The sequence below is a fragment of the Euphorbia lathyris genome, chromosome 10 (assembly GCF_963576675.1).
Source record: "Euphorbia lathyris chromosome 10, ddEupLath1.1, whole genome shotgun sequence".
In the NCBI taxonomy this organism is placed as follows: domain Eukaryota; kingdom Viridiplantae; phylum Streptophyta; class Magnoliopsida; order Malpighiales; family Euphorbiaceae; genus Euphorbia; species Euphorbia lathyris.
The window spans coordinates 323289-345506 of record NC_088919.1 but is presented as its reverse complement, the minus strand read 5'-3'; positions in this window follow the sequence as shown (position 1 = coordinate 345506).

Here is a 22218-nt window from a genome sequence, read left to right as displayed (position 1 = left end):
AAGCCCATCTCGCTCTTTCTAACGAATCAGCCCACTCAATCCTTCGGCACAAATGATAAAAAGATATGGTGATAGAGGATCACCCTGTCGCACACCTCGATAGGGTACAATTGGACCAATTTCTTGACCTTTTGCAACAACCTGATATTTCATAGTAGTAATACACTTCAAAATACGATTTACCCATACCTCAGAGAAGCCAAATTTTATCAACATTGCTCGAACAAAGCTCCACTCAAGATGATCATATGCTTTGCTGATATCGATCTTTAACGCAGCAGAACCAAATCTCCATTGTGTCTGTCTGTTTAGGTAATGGGTTGTCTCAAAAGCAATAATTATATTATCAGTGATCAACCTACCAGGCACAAAAGCACTCTGAGCTTCAGAAATCATGATAAAGGCTACAACCGGTTAGCAATTACCTTTACAAGGACTCTATACAACATGCTACAGAGAGAAATCGGCCTAAAATCCATCATCATTTCAGGCTGCTTCTTTTTTGGAATCAGCACATTATGGGTATCATTCGCCCTTGGCGGAAAAGACCCCAACTCCATATAATCCCGACAAAATTTAACTACATCAGCCCCAACTATTGACCAAAACGTTTGATAGAAAGCGGGATTCATGTCGTCAGGTCCCGGCACCTTATCAGGGTGCATACTAAAAATAGCTTTCCGAACCTCTTGTTCAGTCACTTCATGTAGCAGCTCAGTATTCTGCTCTTCAGAAATTACCGCTTGGATATTATCCAAAGTATCCATGGAAAACAAGTTTGCTGATTGAAACAAGTCTTGAAAATAGGATTTCATAACACCATCCATTCCACTCTCCCAATTCTGCCAATTTCCATTTTCATCCCTCAACTTTTCAATTTTATTCCTCCGCCTTCGACCATTTGCAAACGCGTGAAAAAAACGCATGTTAGCGTCTCCCATCTTAAGCCAATATGCCTTCGATCTTTGTTTCCAAAAGACCTCCATTTGGCCTAGCACCTGAAAATACATTTCTTGCTTCTCTTTGAACAACTTCAACCCATCCATATCCCGTCGACATCAGAATTGAGCCAAATCATTCTTTATTTGAACCATTTTACGTTTTAACGAACTCAAATAATCTTTGCCCCAATTCCATGAATTCCGTCCACACTCCTCAATTTTTACCGAAATCTGGTTAGATCCACATCCTCTCCAAGCATCCTCAACAATGCTACGACAACAACCATTCTGTAGCCATGAATTCTCAAACTTGAACTTTTTCACCCAAACCCTCTTGCTTTGCTGTTCAAGGGACAACAAGAGTGGCAAATGATTAGATGAAGTAAAATTCAAGACTTTAACTTCAGCATTCGGAAACAAGTTCAGCCATGTCTGCGAAGCTAAACCCCGATCAAGGCATTCCTCAACCCATCGGTCGGTTCCTCTACCCTGCTCCTAGGTAAAAGGATGACCCACAAAGACCAAATCCATTAACCCGTGTTGCACAACAGCCTCTCTGAACCCATCGATCAAACTTTGAGCATGAATCCGCCATCCCCGCTTCTCCTCATGAGAAAGCAAATCATTAAAATCTCCCAAACAGCACTAGGGTAAATCCGATTGCTCAGCCAGATAACACAACCTTCGCCATGAATCAGACCGATTTGTTCGTTCCGGATCCCCATAATACCCAGTGAATCTCCAAATAGATTGAGATGCCAGAACCATACGGACATCAATAAAATTTCTATGAGTATCAATAACTTGCACCATCTCAGCCTCCCTCCAAATTAGACCCAGACCCCCACTCTGGCCCACCGAATCCATACCAATACATCCTGCAAAACTTAGCCGTCGTCGAACTGCATCCAAAGGACTAAGACAAATTTTCATTTCAGACAGAAAAACAATATCCGGTTTATACTGACGGACAAGATCCATAAGAACGCCTACTACACGTGAGTTGCCCATCCCACGACAGTTCCAGACCAAGATACTCATAATGTCAGGCGGGCCTGTCCAGCAGAGTCCGCCCCGACCCATTTTTTGGGCCCAATGGATTAGTAATAATTTCCACAACATCAACCCCCACCTGAGAACTACCTTCCCTGCGCCTCTTCTTTGCCTCACCCACTACTACACCTCCCATGTTCTCCTTATCACTGATAGATGCAACTGAATTAGTTACTATCAAAATAGCAGCACAACTACCTCTCATAATCTACTCCACTACTCTTACGCTTCCCCCATCTGGCGGCACCATATAACTCCCACTACCTCCACTACCTTCATTCCCAACTGTCGCCCCAGTAACTGATCCGCCCCCCACATCACCACCTCCTTGCTCGGTCCGGTGATCCTGCACCGGTTCTGTTGGGCTAACTAGCCATTTCGAACCCTTGGTAATTTGCTTACGGTTATGTTGAGCGAGCATGTATGCCCCATACGGTTTATCAAGCATCCCATCGGGCGATTCATACAATTTTGGGCAAGAATATTCTGTATGATCCAGCAAGCCACACACAAAGCAAAACTTACGGATTCGCTCATATTTGAAGTCCACCCAGAACCAATCTCCGCCAGTCCGCTTCAACTTCATTCGCCTCATAAGAGGCCATCGAACATCTACCGATACTCCAATCCTCATGAACTCCCTCCATACGCCATGGAAATTATTCGGATCAGAAGACACAAACTGATCGACATAGTTGCCAATCATCACAGACACCTTTTCGGACATGAAACCATGAGGTAAGTTGAAAACCTGAAGCCATAGATCAAGGTGAAACAATGGGACAAGTGTCGGAGAGTCAGTTGGCTGCATTCTATACAGAATCAGCAACTTGTTATCGAACGTCCATGGGCCATTTTCATAAACTCGTCGAACATCAATTTCATGGAAGAACTGTAATAAAAGGTTTAAGTTGAAGCATATACTCTATTATAATTTACTAAAATTGATTTTTGTATTTATTAATTATACTATAATTAAATTTGATGGACTAATAGTAATATACAGTTTCAACTTTGTAGAGGCCAATAAAAATCTTGGATAAATTGAAAAAACGACCAATTAAGTTTTTTTTTTCTTTATAAAATTATCATAATCTCCTTATACGACATTTCATATTAAAGACAATTGTTTAATTATTTATTTATTCTGTAATTGTCACTTAGTTAGCTAGGATAATTATATTATAGTTAAGAATTACCATTTACTTTTTTTTTTTTTTAAGGAAATGGAGTTAACTATTATAAAACTCTCACAATATGAGGACCTAAGTTCCAAATAGAAGGAGATGGCCACAAGACGACCTCCCTCGCTAACATACCGGCTACCTTATTCGCTTGACGCCTAACATAACACACCATAAGGTCTCTACATTCTAAAGCCAGATTTCGACAATTATCCATGATCAGTCCATCTCTGATTGGTCTCTCCTATTCCGATGAAAATGGTCCACCGCCCCTGTTGCATCCATCTTGACACACACACTTGTCGCAACACGGAGCCCTTAATCCATTGCAGTTCAAACTTCAGCCCATAGCTTCAACCACAACCGCCCCTTAGTCAACACCAAGACGCCAGCCGCAATGCTTCTCCATGTGGCAGAATCAGACAAGTTTGATTGGAAAACATCCAATCCTCACGTTAAGTACATCAGGCATAACAGATTTAACAAGGTTAACCGACCTACAAAATTCAAGTCGTTTGATTTCCAGCCATTAAGCTTCGCATGAACCCTATCAAGAATATAACCGTATGTTTCTTTAGTAACCCTTTGATGAATTATCAGCATCCCTAAATACTTTCCCAGGTCAGTAGTTTTAGCAATTCCCAAAGTATCACATATACCCTGATTAGTAACATGAGAAGCATTAATAGAGAATAAAAGCCTAGATTTAGAAAGGCTCGCCCTTTGCCCCAAGCAGTCTGAAAATCACAAGAATCTGCCGAATGAGATAACTCTACTCAATCGGTGCTTCTGCTATGAGCATAATATCATCATCAAAGAAAATATGAGAAAGAGCGGGCTCTCATTGTGAAAGTCGAACAGGTTTCCAGTCTCCATAATGAACCGCGTCAGTAATCATATGACATAACTGTTCCAGGCAAAGGAAGAATAAATAAAGGGAAAGAGGGTACCCTTACCGAAGACACCAAGAAGGGTGGAAAGACTACAATGGTTCTCCATTCCATAACACCCGCATACTAGATTTGGAAACGAAGCCATGATGAGAGATTAATGAGTCCGCCAACCCAGCCTCATTGAGCGTATTCTGCAAAAAGGACCAAGAGATCTTGTCATAAGTCTGCTCTAGGTCAAGCTTCATAACCATTAATCTCTTTTAGCCTATTTTCCGATTAGAAGAGTGTATCGTTTCCTACAAGAGAATAATGGTATATGCTATCTACCTATCAGGCACAAAACTACTTTGAGTAGCTAACAATATAACGAATATACAATTTGAGTCGGTTTACAATACATTTAGTAATAAGTTTATATAACACAATACGGAGACTAATGAGTCGAAATTGAGATATTGTCTCCGGGTTCACAATTTTAGAGATCACAATAAGAAACATATTATTCCACTTCGAAGGAGCACGCTAGAATTAAGAGCTTGTAAAACCGAGACATTTACCTAATTCCCAACAATCGGCCAGAGACATTGAAAAACCCCAGCTTGAAACTCGTTAGGGACCGATGTCTTGAATGGATTCATTTCAAAGAGAACCGAGCGAACCTCAACATTTGTAAACGCAGCATGCGCATGAACAATACAGGGAAGAGAGGGAAACATTGTGTCAATACATAGCGAAAGATGATGAGCGCGACTTCTTCCATTAAGTTTCTCAAAGTAGCCTGAAACCTAATTCTGCACAGCATCACACAAGCCTAAATCCATACTCCAGACTCATCCTTCAGACCCTCAATCTTGTTACGTCGTCGTCAGGTCAACGTAGAAATATAAAAGAGAGCAGAATTCTTATCCTGAACCCCAACCACTTTACACGTGACTTCTGATACCATAACGTTTCTCTTGCCGAAGTACATTATTCAAATCCCATAGCAATTTACGTTCCAATAGAACCAGTCTCTGAGTAGCCTGGACCACAAGACAACGTTGAACCCCCTGTCAGCCGACGATAAAACCTTTGCTTCCGATAGAAGATATATCCAAACACGTTAATATACATATATATTTATCATTATACAATACAATTAAAAAGAAATATCTTTATTATCATTATTGTCCTAATGAATGTCTAACATTTCAAACCCGGTAATTGAATAAAACTCTTGATTTTAGTGAAACTTGTTTCACATGGAGAGTTGTAACGACCCGGTCGGTGGCGTCGGGGTAGAAAGCCTGAGCAAAGAGCGGTCCTAAGGAATGGCGATGGGGTAGGAATGAACCGAATCCCACATCAGAAATGGATAGAGAGAGTGATTGGGGCTTATTAGTAAGATGCGAATCCAATACATACAGACGCGTTTTAAAGCTGTGAGGCCCAATATGTTGGATTTGGGCCAAAGCGGACAATCTCTACATGGTATTGGACCAGTGTGTTACAGTTAAAATATTGGATTACATTTCACAATCACATTATCACATCACATGAAGCATGTGTATATGGTTTAACTTAATAAATTATAATATCATCACACGTGTTTTTGGAATCTCCAACACATATTCCATTGTTATTGATAATAAAGCAACAAACTCACTGAATCCAAACATCCTCCGACACTGCCAATCAAAATGGAATGTTTCGATTACTTGGAAATAATTAAAATAAACACAATTATTCTCTATATATATAAAACAACAATTATAAAAATATTATATAGAAATGGATAAAATATGAGTTACGTTTCTATGTATTTCGGTTTTCTTAGCCTAAGTTTAAAAGACTCTAATGTATTGAGCTTTAATTAATTAATCAATAATTGAATGCAATTAAAAAATTATTATTAATTAATTAATTTTAATGAATTAATTAATTTTAATGAATTAATTAATTATGGATAGTTGAACAATTTACGTAAAAATATTAAGGTGAAGAAGTTAGTTTGTGAAATAAAGGGAATTGTGCGAATTGGAACATTGAAATTGGGAGGTGCACAGACACTAAAAAAAAAGTAGATTTACATTGAAAAGTTGAATTCCACTCATTAAAATTAAAGGTTTTTTAATGAGTGGAATAATTCCGTTCATTATTAACTGTTAATGAGTGGATATTTATTATTATTAAAAACATATAATGATTGATACTTATACTAATTATAAATATTTATAATAGTAAAAATACATTCATTAAATGTATTTGTAATGATTAAAAATATGCACATTAGATATATTTGTAATGGTAAAAAATACGTTCATTAGAAATATTTATAATGATTCAAAATACGCTTATTATAAGTATTTATAATGATTAAAAATGTACCAAAAATTATTTATAATGATTAAGAATGCAATCATTATAAGTATTTATAATGATTAAAATTATGCTTATTAAAAATATTTATAATAATTAAGAATATACTAATTAGTGTTTAAAAAAAGAATATACTAATTAGAAATATTTATAATGATTAAAAATTAGTATTAATGACGAAAATATAATATATTTTCACAAATTTATCATTAAAAGATATCAAATATATATTTGCAAATTTCAACTATTCAATAAATACAACATATTCAAATGTAATATGCTAAAAAAAAAAAATTGATAGTAGGACATATAGAGACAACATTTCCATAGTACTTAGCAAAATATATGTTCAATAGGATGAGTTGTCCAAAAAAATTCTAACTAAATTGATAATGTCCATCTTGAACCAAATTCTAACAATAGAATGATAATTTGCCCAAAAAGTTTTCATGTCAATTAGCCTGTAAAAAAATAAGGGACAATTACAAAACTAGCACCTTTTTGGGAGTTAGTTTTCATTTCTAACACACTTTCAAAATCTCACCAAAACTAACACATTTCATTAACTAATTTCCAACCTTACCCTCATCTCTAACCTTTTAATAACGTTGTCTTCCCCCCATTTTTCTCTTTTCGTCCCGCGCGCTCTCTCTCTCTCTCTGTCTCTCTCTCTCTCTAAAGAACGGGATCAATTTACAGCTAACGATCAACAATCAATCCAACCCATAGTGTGTGCTTCAAGATTTTATACACAATCATGTAAGTTTTTCATGAATTTACAATATTTAAAGCTTCGTCCTATTCATTGTTGATGCATCGGTTTGTTTCTTTGAAACCCAATGTATATCGTTGTTGTCGTCTATTCATGCTATTACTGTTCGTGCGAAACCCTAAAGTCAGTGACATCAATGTAAGAAGATGCATTTGATTTGGAACTTCAATCTGCGATTTTCTCGACAGTGTCGATTATTGTCGATACTGTCGATATGAATGTCGATAATGTCGATATGAATGTCGATACAAGATTCATATTGACATACAGGACTGTGTGATTTTCCATTCTAAAGCATAAAATTCAAACACAAAGCACATAAAACATAAAGATAATTTTTATATTATATATTAAAAAGAAAGAAAGAAATACATAAAACATTAAAAAACGAAAAAACAAAACAAAAACAAAAAAAAACACAATTATTGGTACTCAGGACCCATTAACACCTCAGCGTAGTCCTTCTTGGCCTTCGCCAAGTCCCGCTTGAGGCGCCTTACTGTCCTCCTGAGCCGCCTGTTTTGGGCCATGACTGACTCCAGAAGGTCAGAGGTCTCTTCTGCAGCCCAAGACATGGTTTGTGCCATGCCCCTCATGAACCTGACAATTTCGTCCGTGTCTCCATCACGGAAGGAGAGGACGAAAGAAGCCATGAGTTCTTCGAACTCAGGCATAGGATGAGGTGGTGGTGGTGGTGGTGGCGACTGTGGTGATCCCGGTGGTGACGCTGCCATTGTTTACAGATAAACTTGAGAACTGAAGAGTTTACTAGGAATGAATAATAAAGTATGAACAGGTAATGAGTCTATTTATAGATGAAGGAATTGTAATATGCATGGGGAATCTCAACAGACTATAGAGTGATATTCGAATAAGAGTGACATTCGAAGAAGAGTGAAAGTCAAATTAATCATTACCTGCATTTAATGCTCACTAATAGAGTATTCCAGAAAAACGTCTATTCATATTCCGTCAATATATGTCGATATGTAAGCCGTACCGACATTCATACCGACAATACTTTGCAGATACGTGCCTATATCGACATATATCGACGTATTTAATGCGTAGCCTGATAGTCAAAGTCATCATTACATGCATTTAAGGCACCGCTTAACAGATCATTCTAGAAAAACGTCTATTCATATTCCGTCGATATACGTCGATATATGAGCCATATCGACGTATATGAGCCGATATGTGTCTATATGCAAGTTGCATCGACATATATCGGCATATCTCATAGTTTGAAGTGTGAATACCAATACTTATTTCGTTAACTTTCTCCGTTTAGTTATAATAATATACTAATATTATTTACTTATGTATTTATGGTAATGCAGAAATATGTCCACCCCGAATATTTGTCTGTGTATGGTTTCGTGGGATGGAGAATGGAAAAAAGAGGGGTCAATGGACACTATGATATACGTTGGTGGTCAATCTAAGGTGCTCCATTTTTCAACCCCAACTGATTACCAAACTTTGAGAGATAGAATTCACGCTTCCCTGAATGTTGATGCAACCTGTTTTGATATACAAATGGCAATGCACACAACATACGGTCCAAATAAACTTTTTGGACGATTAGCACAAATTATGGATGACAGTGATATAGTTGGTTTCGTTGAGTTTTGTAGATGGAATAAAGCCGATGTGATGCCATTATATGTGACTATGACTTCTCGTACCATGAACCCATACATCCACTAGGCCACCAGTCTGAATGGAAAGTTTGTGATCCTCCTAGACGGGTGCTTCCTCCTAAAAAGGCTGCGCCTAGAGTTGGACGTCCGAGAAATCAAAGCCGAATACCGTCAAAGGGCGAGGAGGTAACTCCGACAAGGTGCACCAGATGCGAGCAAACTGGTCATAATCGAGCGACTTGTACTAGTATGTTACGAGTTCCATCCCGGCTTCCACCAACAATATCGAGTGAAGCAAGCTGTTCTAAAAACTCTGCTGGCAAATAGTGTACTCTATCTTTTGTATTGTTACTTTGTATTGATAATTTGTGTATTGATAATGTGTATTGATAAATTGTGTACTTTTTTCCATCATAATTAAACGGTTAAGAGTTTGTGCCTTTTGAATCAGGAGTTCACGAAACAACATGGCGTATATACCCGTCGATATGAACCCATATCGACCTTGTACACGCCGATATGTTTCCATATCGGCTATGTCCACGCCTTCCATATGTCCCTACGTAATCGCCGATATGTTTCCATATCGACCTTGTACAACAAGAAGATGTCACGCATAATATACATTTATAAGTTACCAACAAACGTTTACATGTTAAAATAGATTACAAGCCAAGCAAATTAGGCATTGGAATAAGATCATTCTGGTTCAACAATCTTTGGTTGAAGAGTTCCAAGCACACCCACAGCCTATAGAAACGTCCATCAAACCCAGAGAATCCATAATCCGTACATAATGGCCCTTTTTCAACATAATGCTGAGCAAACAAACATAGGAAGACACCACAATCATTGGATTTGCGCAGCTGTTGTGGGCACCCTCGAGCCCTCTGCCACTTTATCAATCGATTGCCATTGTCAGGCAGCCCACTTTTCTTCCAAAACTCGGCCTCTTCCATTGCTCTTGTCATGATACGAAACCGGGGTTCAAGCCATTTGTCTATTGATTCGTTTGATGCATTTGACTCCAAACTATCATAGAACTCCATCCTCATTTCTTCCACATAGAACACACCGAGTAACCAGTGTTCTCCTTTATAGTTGATGGGTATTAGCACATGTTTAACATCATACCAGGGCCGACTTTGAAACTCTTTCATCCCAGTGATTCGTTGCACAAACATCTTGGATTGTCCCCATTTGCCGGGTTTGTCATAATTCTGGGTCATATTTGTAAACTCCATAAAGCCAAAGAAATTTGTGTCGATGGCAGTCCAATCCTGACTTTGATTGACGTATTTACCGTTTAATAACCACAAAAATGCATTTACAAGCTGCAACACACATGCACAAACAAGTTCAAACACAACACATACAAAGTGAAGAATATAAACCAATAACTTGGAAAGTGAAGAATATCTTACTTGACTGTCTATATACTTTCCAGTTATCTCTGCCTCTTCAAACCATGATACAGTCTGACCCCAATCGGTTCCACCTAACGTCTTCAGCTGATCGCGGGGGGTACTCCTCTTCCAGTCGTCATATGATTCTAGAAGGTGTCCTTTTATACGATCGCGACCATCGTGTTGTTCCACGGGGTACTTTGCATCATCATCATCATCAAAGTGATATCCCATCCGAGGATCAGTGAATGGTGTCTGAACGTCTTTCCCACGTTTCTTTTGTCGTTGGGGTCTTGGTTTCACCTCTTCCTCCTTGATGTTTACATCCCTTCCTCTACCTCTCCCTCTTCCTCCTCTTGTCCCTCTTCCTCCCACTCCATCCCTTCCTCCTGCATCCCTTACCCCCCCTCCTCTCCCTCTCCCTCCTCCTCTGCCACCTCCTCTTCCTCTTCCTCCTCCTCTTCCTCCTCTATTACCATGCCCTTCCTCCTCATGTTTAACCTCGATAGTCAAATCTTCCATTGGACCTTTGTCTTCACGTATAGGTAAAGACGATTGGACAACTTGGTTAACCAGAAGAGTAAGCTGTCCATGATCGATCTCAGCATCATGGCCGTCATGGCTCTCATCCTGTTAAAACACCAAATACAAACACAGATTATGTCATTGTGAATTCAGTTAAAAGCACCACCTTAAACGTTAAAAACAAACTTACATCAATCATTATAACAATTTCCCTATCCTCTTGCTGCTTCTTCTCCCTCTCCTCCTGTTCTTTAGCCCTCTCCTCCTGCTGCTTCTTCTCCCTTTCCTCCTGTTCTTTTTTAGCCCTCTCCTCCTGATCTTTATTCTCTTTCTCCTCCTGCTTTTTCTTCTCCATCTCCTCCTGCTGCTTCTTCTCCCTTTCCTCCTGTTCTTTTTTAGCCCTCTCCTCCTGATCTTTATTCTCTTTCTCCTCCTGCTTTTTCTTCTCCATCTCCTCCTGCTGCTTCTTCTCCCTTTCCTCCTGTTCTTTTTTAGCCCTCTCATCCTGATCTTTATTCTCTTTCTCCTCCTGCTTTTTATTCTCCATCTCCTCCTGCTGATTCTTCTCCTTTTCCATCTGTTCTTTCTTAGCCATCTCCTCCTGCTCTTTCTTCTCCTTCTCCTCCTGATCTTTCTTCTCCTTATCCTCCTGCTCTTTCTTCTCCTTCTCCTCCTGATCTTTCTTCTCCTTCTCCTCCTGGTCTAACTTCTCCTCATTTTCTCTATTCTCCCTCTCCTCCTGAACAGTTTGGTCATCCAGACCTACACATCCAATCCCCATATCATACATATCAACGTCGCGTTGTGACTTCAGTTCCTGCACATCACGTTCTACAACAGACAATCTATTTACAAGGGCATTCAGTTTCCTATCTTGTTGACCAAAGTGTTCAGTTATCATCTTCTCCTGTTCAGCAAACTTGGCATTCATCTTCTTCTCGTGCTCATCAAACATCCTCCTCAGTACTCGTTCAATACCAGAGTGTTTCTTCTTCTGGACAGGTACTCTAGGTGAGACAATGAAGGCATTTTCATCATTATCAGTATCAGATTCACTGCCATCCTCTACATCAACATATCCCTCATGTTCCTCCTTTTCCATACCTTCATCCTCTTGTTCCTCTTTCCCCTCTTCTTCAACCTCCTTCCCCTCTTCTTCCACCTCCTTCCCCTTTGCAACCTCTTGCCCTTTTTCCTCCTCTTGCACCTTTTCCAAATCGGCAAAGACATGGTCATAATTACAAGGCAGACCATCCACATGGTTTACTAGATGATCATACCATGAGCTTTCTTTCTCGGTGTCTTCAGCTGTAAGTTTTGTGGCATTTGGTTTTACACTCGACTATACAAATGTACAAATAAACAAACCAGTCAGATGTATAACATAATAGTGACACATGTAGGCACAATGCTTGGTCAACTTACTTCAAAAATGGTTAGGACTTTGGGCAATTGAGCGATAGCGGTCTTTTTCCATCGTAGCCATCGTGGGATGCGATTGCCTTTCTTCTCATACCATATCCGGGTGGCATCCCATACTTCCAACAACCAAGCCTGCAACAAAGGTCAAATTCATTATTTATGCCTATGACCAACATTTCTAGTATAAAGAATATACACACATCATACCTGAAATACGTATGCAAAACCATATAGGTTGTATGAGACACGGTTAATCCTTAAATTCTGCCTATAAGCGATCAATTGATCAATTCGGTCTTTTCCACCATCTATTCCATTAACAAGAGACATGTAGGTCACATCCCAGCCACAAACACCCCACGGGAACTCGTTAAACAATCTTGGAAATTCAGCAAGTTCCAACACCCAACGAAGAACTTTTTTTTCCCGAGTGTTATCCAACACACAGCCAATGGCAAAATACAACATGGCAAATGAAACTGCATCCTGGTCAGACTGATCCTTCCAAACAGTTTGCAGCATAATTGTTTCCACGTCTTTATAGGATGGTGTAGGGATGCCTAAAAAAAACTTATTCCTAAATCTATATGGCTTCTTTATCCCACTGAACCTTTCCAGAAATGCTTCCATGTCCCCAAACCGTAACCCACTTAGGAGTCCAAACTCCCAATCCCCAAATCTTAACTCAACACCTCTAACTCTGAAGCAAAGCTCCCTGGGTTTGAGGTCTTCACGTATGATCTCCCTTGTTAAAACGGTGTGGCATAGGACTCCTGCAAATACTGTATTGGTCATTTCCAAGTACTGGCCGAAGCAACTCTTCCTAAAGAGATTTAGTTGGTCTGATGTTAACAACCCCTTTATTTGTTCTGCTGCTCTTAGGTTACACCTAACCGTGATGACGCTTTCCGTTCCAAATGCTTTTTTGTATTTATATACAGGTTTCTTCTTGGCTTTCTTCTTCGACGGAGAGGCATGCTCATCTCTCTTCCTCTTGTCTACACGATCATGCTGAAAAATGTTGTAGACATATCATCAGGGCACATAAAATCAAGTTCATTATAACGTGGACCTAGAATGAGTTAGCGTATGCTAGAATAAGAGAGTTATAGGCAATATAACGTCCATATGAATGTTCTATCGGCAATATAACATCGATATGAATGCTCTATCGGCAATATAAAGTCGATATGCATGTTCTATCGGCAATATACTGTCGATATGAATGTTCTATCGACAAACTGATCGATGATATGAATGTTCTATCGGCAAACTGATCGACGATATGAATGTTCTATCGGCAAACTGATCGACGATATGAATGTTATATCGGCAGTATATCGTCGTTATGGATGTTCTATCGGCCATTAGGCTGTCTATGAATATGTACTATCTACAATTAGGTTGCCGATGAACATACACATCGACGAATTTCAACCAAACCGAATGACTTCCTAACACCAGACGAACCCAGGAAAAACCCTAACACTAGAAGCAGTAAACGAAACGAAACGAAACGAAATGTTCCTTCTCAAACACAACAAATGTACGTGCAATAGAAGAGAGAAACGCAAATGTAAAGTCAAGTTATTTACCCTCTTTTTCGTTCTTCCTTCTGAGTTCGATTCGTTGTCTGAGCTTTGTGTTCTCGCCATGTCAACTCCAAGTAACAGAGATTCGCCGGATGAAATGTACAGAATCGCCCAATGAATCGCCGAAAAGTTAAAGAGATGAATAGAGGGGTGTTAGGTTAATGGAAGTTCGAATATTGCAGAGCGGGAGGGAGTGTTAGAGATGAGGGTAAGGTTGGAAATTAGTTAATGAAATGTGTTAGTTTTGGTGAGATTTTGAAAGTGTGTTATAAATGAAAACTAACCCCCAAAAAGGTGCTAGTTTTGTAATTGTCCCAAAAAATAATGGCCTAATACATCAACCGTCCATTGAACTTGTCCAAAAAGCTTGATTGGCCTCTTGAACTTTCAATATGTTGCAAAAGCCCTCTAAACTTGACTAAAGTGTATTTATTTGATTCCCTGGCCCATGACTTGCAGATTAAAGGGAGCGAGTGTTGCCCACGCTCTTGTTGAAAAATCAAATAGCAAAACAGTTGTTGCTACGTCGGATTAGTGTGACACGTAGGAAAATAAAAACAATTTTGTTAAAAAATTAAAGTAAATTATGAAAAAAAGATTCAAATCCTAAAAGGAAGAAAAGAGTAAAAACCCTAAAACCCTCAAATCGATCCATCTTACCACAACCTCTCATTCAAACATGCCATCTCTAAACCACATTTCATTTCTTCAATCAGAAACAAAAAAAATAAAACCCAATTCCTTTCTTTGATCAGAAACAAAGAAGAAAAAAATTGCAAAACAAAGAAAGGAAATGAACAAGTAAAGCGAAGAACTAAACATAGTAGTAAAACAAAGAAAACACTACGCCAGATAGCCTCTTAGACGATGGTTAAAAATCGTCGTCCCGCAAGATATAAATCTATCACGAGGCTCGCTGCCGTCTGATGCACCTTCAGACGACGGTTGGGTTCTTTCATATGAAGGTAAAGTTAATGCTTCTCTAGATTAATTACTTGAGTCGGACCAATGGAAAGTAATTAATCGAGAGTTTAGAGCCAATCTCGAGAATCTATTAGTTAATAAGACAAATCGCCATCTTAGAAAGAAGAAAACAACTTAAAAGGGGTTAAGTATTATTACCAAGCAAAGAGATTTAGTGAAGCTAGAAGTCTTAGTCTCTTTCATTATAAGTAATCTCTCACTTAATTTGTGTAATTTTCATTTCATTTCTTGCTTAATTCTTAGCTTGGTTGTCCAACGAACTCTACATTTCGGTTGTTTAAATAATAGATAGTAAGCAAAGAGATTAGTACTTATAATCACCATCCCTGTGAGAATAATACGCTACTTTCACTTTATTATTTGATACACGACTAAGGTACATTTGCCTTCACATGCACGTATACGTAAAACACGCATCAGTACACGATAAACACAATTGGCTCCCCTTTATGAAATAGTCATCCAACAAATAATAGTCACCCTCACCAACTTGACTAGTGCACGTCTCCCAAACAGTTCAAAAATTCATATCCTCTTTCACCACTAGAAAACAGTCAAACTGTGACGGAAGAATTCCGTCATAAAGCACTATTTTCCGTCACTAAATCATTTTAGATAGAATATGTGACGAATTAATAAATATTAATAAATGTATTTTTTTATTTTAAAATTAATAAAGGTTATCAAAATAATAAAAATAAAATAAAATGATTTTTTAATTTTTATTTTTATTTTTATTTTAATAATGTAAAAGAATTAACTTGAAAAAAACTTGGGACCAAAAATTTGGTCTTTAAAGAAGTCACATTGAAAATATTACTGCAGGGTACAATAAAAAAATTGAAAAATCTAAATTCAATTACGATTTAAATTTAATTTAATTTTATTAATGTTAGTTCTATGTTAATGTTTTTCTATAAGATTTTTTTTATAAATAATGCTAACCTTAAAATTAACATCATTATTTTTATTTTATAAAACCCTATATATATATTTTTGGTTTTTTTCATTTTTTTAAATCAGTTTTATTTCATATTTTAGATAAAGTAAAATTATAAAACTACATTTTCATTGTGACGGAATGGATAAAAACCTCTCTAAAAACGTCATCATATTATGACGGAATAATTTCCCTCTCGCATTCTGTCACGCATGACTGCGAGAATTCTCCCGCCGATTCATTGTGCCGGAAAAATCCATCTCGTCTCAAATTTCCATCTCAACCTCTAACATAACTCTTTGTGACGAAAATCCGTTGTAAATTTGTGAGGAAATATTTCCGTCACAATATTCTATCAATTTGACAATTTTTTAGTAGTATTTGTAATGAGCCCTCACGTGGTCAAATGAATCTTCCTCAAGTGTTACAGTCTTGAGTAAAGCTACCCTTCGTCTCAAAGCATCCGCAACTCAGTTTTATTGTCCAGTTTTATGAATAAGTTCATAGGGGAACATATCCATAAAGACATATCATCTAGCAGGTATAGGTGTATAGAGTTATTTTTTACTTTCCAAGTATTTCAGAGCTTAGTGATCTGCATATAACACGATTCCTTCCCGGTGAAATAGTGTTCCCACGTCTTCAAATCCCTCACAATGGAATAGAATTCCTTATCGTATGTAGCCGATTTTTACTGAGAGTCACACAATTTCTCATTTAAGTAGGCAATCAACCTCTTTTCTTACTTCAAGACTCCTCCAACCCCAATTCCACTCACATCACCTCAAGGAGTTTGTCGAAATCCAGAAGCACAAGTACTGGAGTCGTGCTCAACTTTTCTTTGATAAGTACAAAACTTCCATCTTGTTCATCCTCCCATTTGAATCCTCCCCCTTCTTCAAGCATTTAGTAAGAGGAGCTAGAATAATGTTGAAATTTCGAATGAACCTTAGGTAGAACGTTGCTAACCTGTGTAAAATTTGGATATCTCCCACATTGCAAGGCGTTGGCCACTCATGGATACCTCTAAACTTTTCTTCATCCACTTGGATTCTTTCTCCAATAACCACATACCCAAGGAACACCAAAACTTCCATCACAAAGTCACACTTCTTAGTATTAGCGTAGAGTTTATGCTTCCTCAATAAATCAAATACCACCCGCAGGTGCTCAATGTGGTCCTCTAGTGTTTGTTAATGGATGAGTATATCATCGAAATAAACAACTACAAACTTACCGATTACTAGGTGCACGACTTGATTTATCAACCGCATGAAAGTGTTAGAGGCATTTGTCATCCTGAATGGCATCACTAACCATTCATACAACCCATCTCGAGTCTTGAACGTTGTTTTCCATTCATCCCCCGCTCTAATCCAAATTCGTGGTATCCACTCTATAAATTAATCTTAGAGAACACCTTTTAACTACTCAATTGGTCCCAACATATCACCAAGTGAGGGATAAAAAACTTGTACAGAATGATGATCTTATTGATAGCGCAACTATCCATGCACATTCTCTATGAACCATCTTTCTTTGGGGTGAGTAAAGCCAGAACCATACGAGCTCATTCTCTCACACACATAACCCATCTCAACTAACTCATCTACCTTCTCCTTTGATGAAAATCGGATCCATGCTAAGAACAAGATTATATTTACGAATTTTAATCCTTTATTCGATAATCCTATGAAGTGTTCGAAGTTCAAAATGAAATAATTTAATCACTTTCGAGTTACACGAAGATGAAATTGATTCAAAAATCACCATATGAATTTCAACCATTTGGATTTATTGGAAAAATAAAATCAATTCAATATGAATTGATTTAATTATTTCAATGGTCAAAATGATAATTTCAACACACAATGTGAACCTTATCAATTCCATATGAATTGACTTGATTTTTCATTATTGATTTTTCATTATTTGGAAACATTTATGTAGTATTTTATTTAATGGTTGACTAAATAAAGTGCTTAAATGCCCTTATATTATTGTTGTTATCAAAAATATGTAAGGGCAATTTAAGTCATTGTTTGTAGTTGCTTTACCTATTTAAAGGTGAACTTTTTCATATGTAAGACACAAGTTTGATATTAATAAAAATATTCCTCTTAAGAGTTTGTGAGTGGTTTCTCTTGTGTTCTTTGGGGCACTACTTTGAACAGTTCGGGATTAAATCCTTAATTGTTGGAGACTGGAATTGGATCTTTACAACCTAGTTTTGTAAGGGTTCTTTTCTGTCCGACCCTGATTTGTTAGCTTTCCTAGGGATCAAATCTAGTTGTCGGGTTTTCGAGGCACTGTTCCTCGTGGGTTCGCATCATCCTTCATGATCTCGCTCTCATTATGACTTATCTAGTAGTGTAGAAGGCTCGAAAAACTAGCTCATAGTACTAAATCAATATGATATTGGATGTCCCTAAAAGGTGGTAACTCGATCAGAAGCTCTTAGGGAAATAGATCATGATACTCTTCTAGCATTGAACTCACTTTATTGGGAAACTCTCGCCCCTTTTCCTCTTGCACTCCCTCTTCCGGGTTCACCATCACCACATATACAACTTGGATCTCTTCACATTCTCGAATGAAAGATTTGTTAGTTAGACACAGAAGTAACGTTTCTTTCTTCTTCTTGCTTGACTCTCCTAACATAGGAGTGAGTATGCACTTGACGCCTTCCTTCACAAACTTATAGGTATTACACCTTCCTGCATGAATAACTTCTAGTCCCATATCGTGATCTACGTCGTCCATATCGAGATCCAGACCCATATCTTAGCCTGGATCCACATCTTGCATATAGGTAGAATAGAGGAAATGGAGGATAGTATCCAACAATGAGGTTACTTACCGATGGGCTCATTTGGAGGGCACCATATAGATGGTAAATATACAAGTTCTTGGATTAGATAACTTGGAGCTGGTTTCCATATGCGTTTTATTTGAGTTTATTTTGATATTTGTTGAATATTATACATTTTAATTAATATTTTGTGTTTATTTATTGGATTTTTGTTATAATGGGTTGATGAGTCATACAACCCATTTAACAGATTTTGATATATAACAGGTTAATGGGTCAAACGAGTTATGTTAATTTTTTAGCCATATTTTACTTGTTTATGTAAACGAGTTATCTAGGTCAACCCGTTTGATAAACGGGTCGGGTCGGATCAACCCGTTTATTAAACGGATCGTGTTAGGGTTGACCTAAACGAGTCACCTGAGTAGGTCGACACAACCCGTTTATGACCCACGAACCCATATTGACACCCATATTTAGAACAAATAACCCATAAACCTAAAAAAACATTCAACATAATATTAAATCAAAAAATAAAAGATTTCAAAATATCGATTGCTACATCTAACTAATCTACTGATACATTAACTAAAAGGAAAAAACTCCCGAAATAATCTATTTGAGGGGTTATTTGTTGCAAATAAGCAAATTGAGGGGGGTTACTTGTCACAAGATTAAGTTCGGGGGATTAGTTGCAGTATTGGGACAACTTGGTGGACTAGGAAGATATTAAACCTTTTCTATATTTAATACATTTGATTAACATTATGGAGTAAATATTGTAAGAGAGTTAGAAAGATTTTTTAATATTGACATGATGAGAGTTAGAAAGATTTTTTAATATTGTACGTGTATAGATTTTTTAAATATTATAAGAGTCGGAAAGATTTTTCAAAGTTCAGTTTGGAATTCATAAAGAAAGAATAAGGTATAAGAAATTAGCGTCTCGAACAATCGATGGTCAGTGACTAAGTGAATTTGGTCAGTCACTATTAAATCAAGGTTTATTAGAATCAGATGATGGAGATAGATCAAGGTTTATTAGAATCAGATGATGGAGATTAAAACCATTCTAAAGCTTAAATTTAATAAACTTAGATCTCGCAGTTCATAAAGTTTAATTTAAAATTTATTAAAATAATAGATAAGAAATTACATATATGTTGAAAGCTTACTGGGCAATAAAAGGTAACTTTGAAAAACTTTCTCATACTCAAGTTCTTATCTTATGCATAAGCTATACTATTCGATAGGAGGGGGAGATAACCACCTCAACTCTAACGGCGTAAAAAAATGGTCATCTTTAAATACATAACTAATAGTTCAACACCTTCAACCAAAAAATCTTAAAATAAAGTAAGATTGTATTTTGTCCATAATAATATATAATATTTATAAGCATATACGGGTTAAACGAGTTATATGGATCAGGTTAAATGGGTTCTCAGGTTGGGTCTACACGATCCACCAACACATTTAAAATTACACGGGTTGCAATTAATTCGCAGGTCAACCCGACCCGTTTCATAAACGAGTTAAGTGAATCGACTCATTTGACCCGTTTATCACTCAAACCCGTTAAGACTCAACTCTAATTCGTTTAAGTTGCGGGTTACACGGGTCGTGTTAACGGGTCATGACCCATATTGACACCCCTAGTTCTAAATAAACAACTTGCGGAGTATTTGTTCCAATTAAGCAATTTGAGAGGTTATTTGTTCAAATAAGCAAGTTGGGGAGGTTAGTTTTCACAAGCCTAAGTTTGGGGGTCAGTTGCAGTATAAAGACAACTTGAGGGGGTTGGGAAGGTATTAAACATATAGAAAAAATATAAAAATAAATTTTATAGTTTGAGTCATTTTCAAACATAAACTATATATTTGAAAAAAATAAAAAAAAAATACTTTGTAATACGATTCTATTAGCAAAAACAACCCGAGTTTTTTATGTCGTGGAAAATAAAAACAAATGATATGGAGGAGTATTTTTTTTATCTTTCTACTTATTTTCATTTAACATTTGTTTTTTAATTACTTTCTTTCTTCCCAACCCTCTTCTTCTTCATGCATTCATCTCTCTCTCCATGGCGGATTGAAGAGGGATTTCTTAAAATTAAAAAACCTCTCTCCTCTGTCTCTTCTTTTTCATCTTTTTCGGGTATTATGGGCCTCTCTTGATTGACGTTGATCTCACAAATGGTGGGAAGGAAAGATATTTGGGTTGAACTCGTTTAAAACGTGTTGTCCTTCTTCTGTAAATTCTGTTCTTCAATTAGTCATAACAGGACAAAACAGACAATAATGCAGCATAGAGTTTGGTCCAAACAGTGACATTGTTCGGTTGGGAGCTGATTTTACACGAAGTGTGTAATATATATATATATATATATATATATATATATATATATATATATATATATATATATATTATAATCTGATGGCTAAGAACCAATTTTTAAATATCAATATAAAATTTCTTCAAAATTAAGTTACCCTGTACTTAAGATTGTTAATATATATAAAAAATTATGTTTAATAGAAAAATTCATATGGGTAAAAAAATTAGAAATGTAGATTTAAGAGAACTGACAGATAAAAAAAATAGAAATTTAGATTTAATAAAAACCTAACAAGTAAAAAAAAAATATAAAAACTGCATGGTTTATTTTTATATATTTTCATCACGTGTAAGATAATATCGCTTCAATATAGCATAAATTCTCAACTTTCATGGATACATATAATATTCATAATTCAACTTATATCTATAACAAATCTAATTTTACCTCCACTTCGAATCCGGAGCATAGGAGGGAATACAAACAGCTTTCCTATATAAGGTCTCAAATTTAAAAGAATTCTTTTTTTATTATATAATATGTAACTAATTATTTTTATTATTTATTATATCAAAAAAATTAAGTGAATGTTAATTTATCTAAAAAAAAATATATAAAAGTCTTTTTTTTTTTTGAAACAATATATAAAAGTCTTAAGTGGTCCTTTTTCCATTGTTATACAATATCTAATTAAAGGGTTTTTATTATTTTATTATGTCAAAAATTAAAGCTAAAGTATTTTTAGTGTTTCATTTTGATAAAACATTATGGTTATGTGAAAATATTAATTTCTTTTAATGATTACGACCAAATTTTTAATATAGCACATGATCTAAAAAATATTTAAGACGGTCATGTTTACAACTATCGAATTGCACTCATCCATTTTGACATATTGTTTATAAATATGTTAATAACATAATATATATTTTAGGCAGTTTCTTTTTTTATCGGCAAAAATAAATAAAAAATATATATGGTTTGCCCAATATGAAAGCAGAGGCATATGATTTAAAAATTTGTAAATAAATGTATGTGATATATTTTATCGGGTTATTTTTAAATAAAATTAATGTAGTTTTACGATTTTGCAGATTGGTACCTGTATGTTTTTTGGTTACAAAACAAACATTGTGGTTGGAATTGTTAGTCATTTTGGGTTGACTTTCCCAAATTTGGCAGATAACAACGTCAAAATGAAAATTTTGAAGAATTAAAGTTTTTTAGTATCATATTTACTGTGAAACCATAAGAACTGACAAACCCGCAATATATAAATAAAAGAAAAAAGTGAGTTTTTGAACAAGAGAAGAGAAAGAAGAACAAACAAAAGAAGGGGGAAGAGAAAAGAT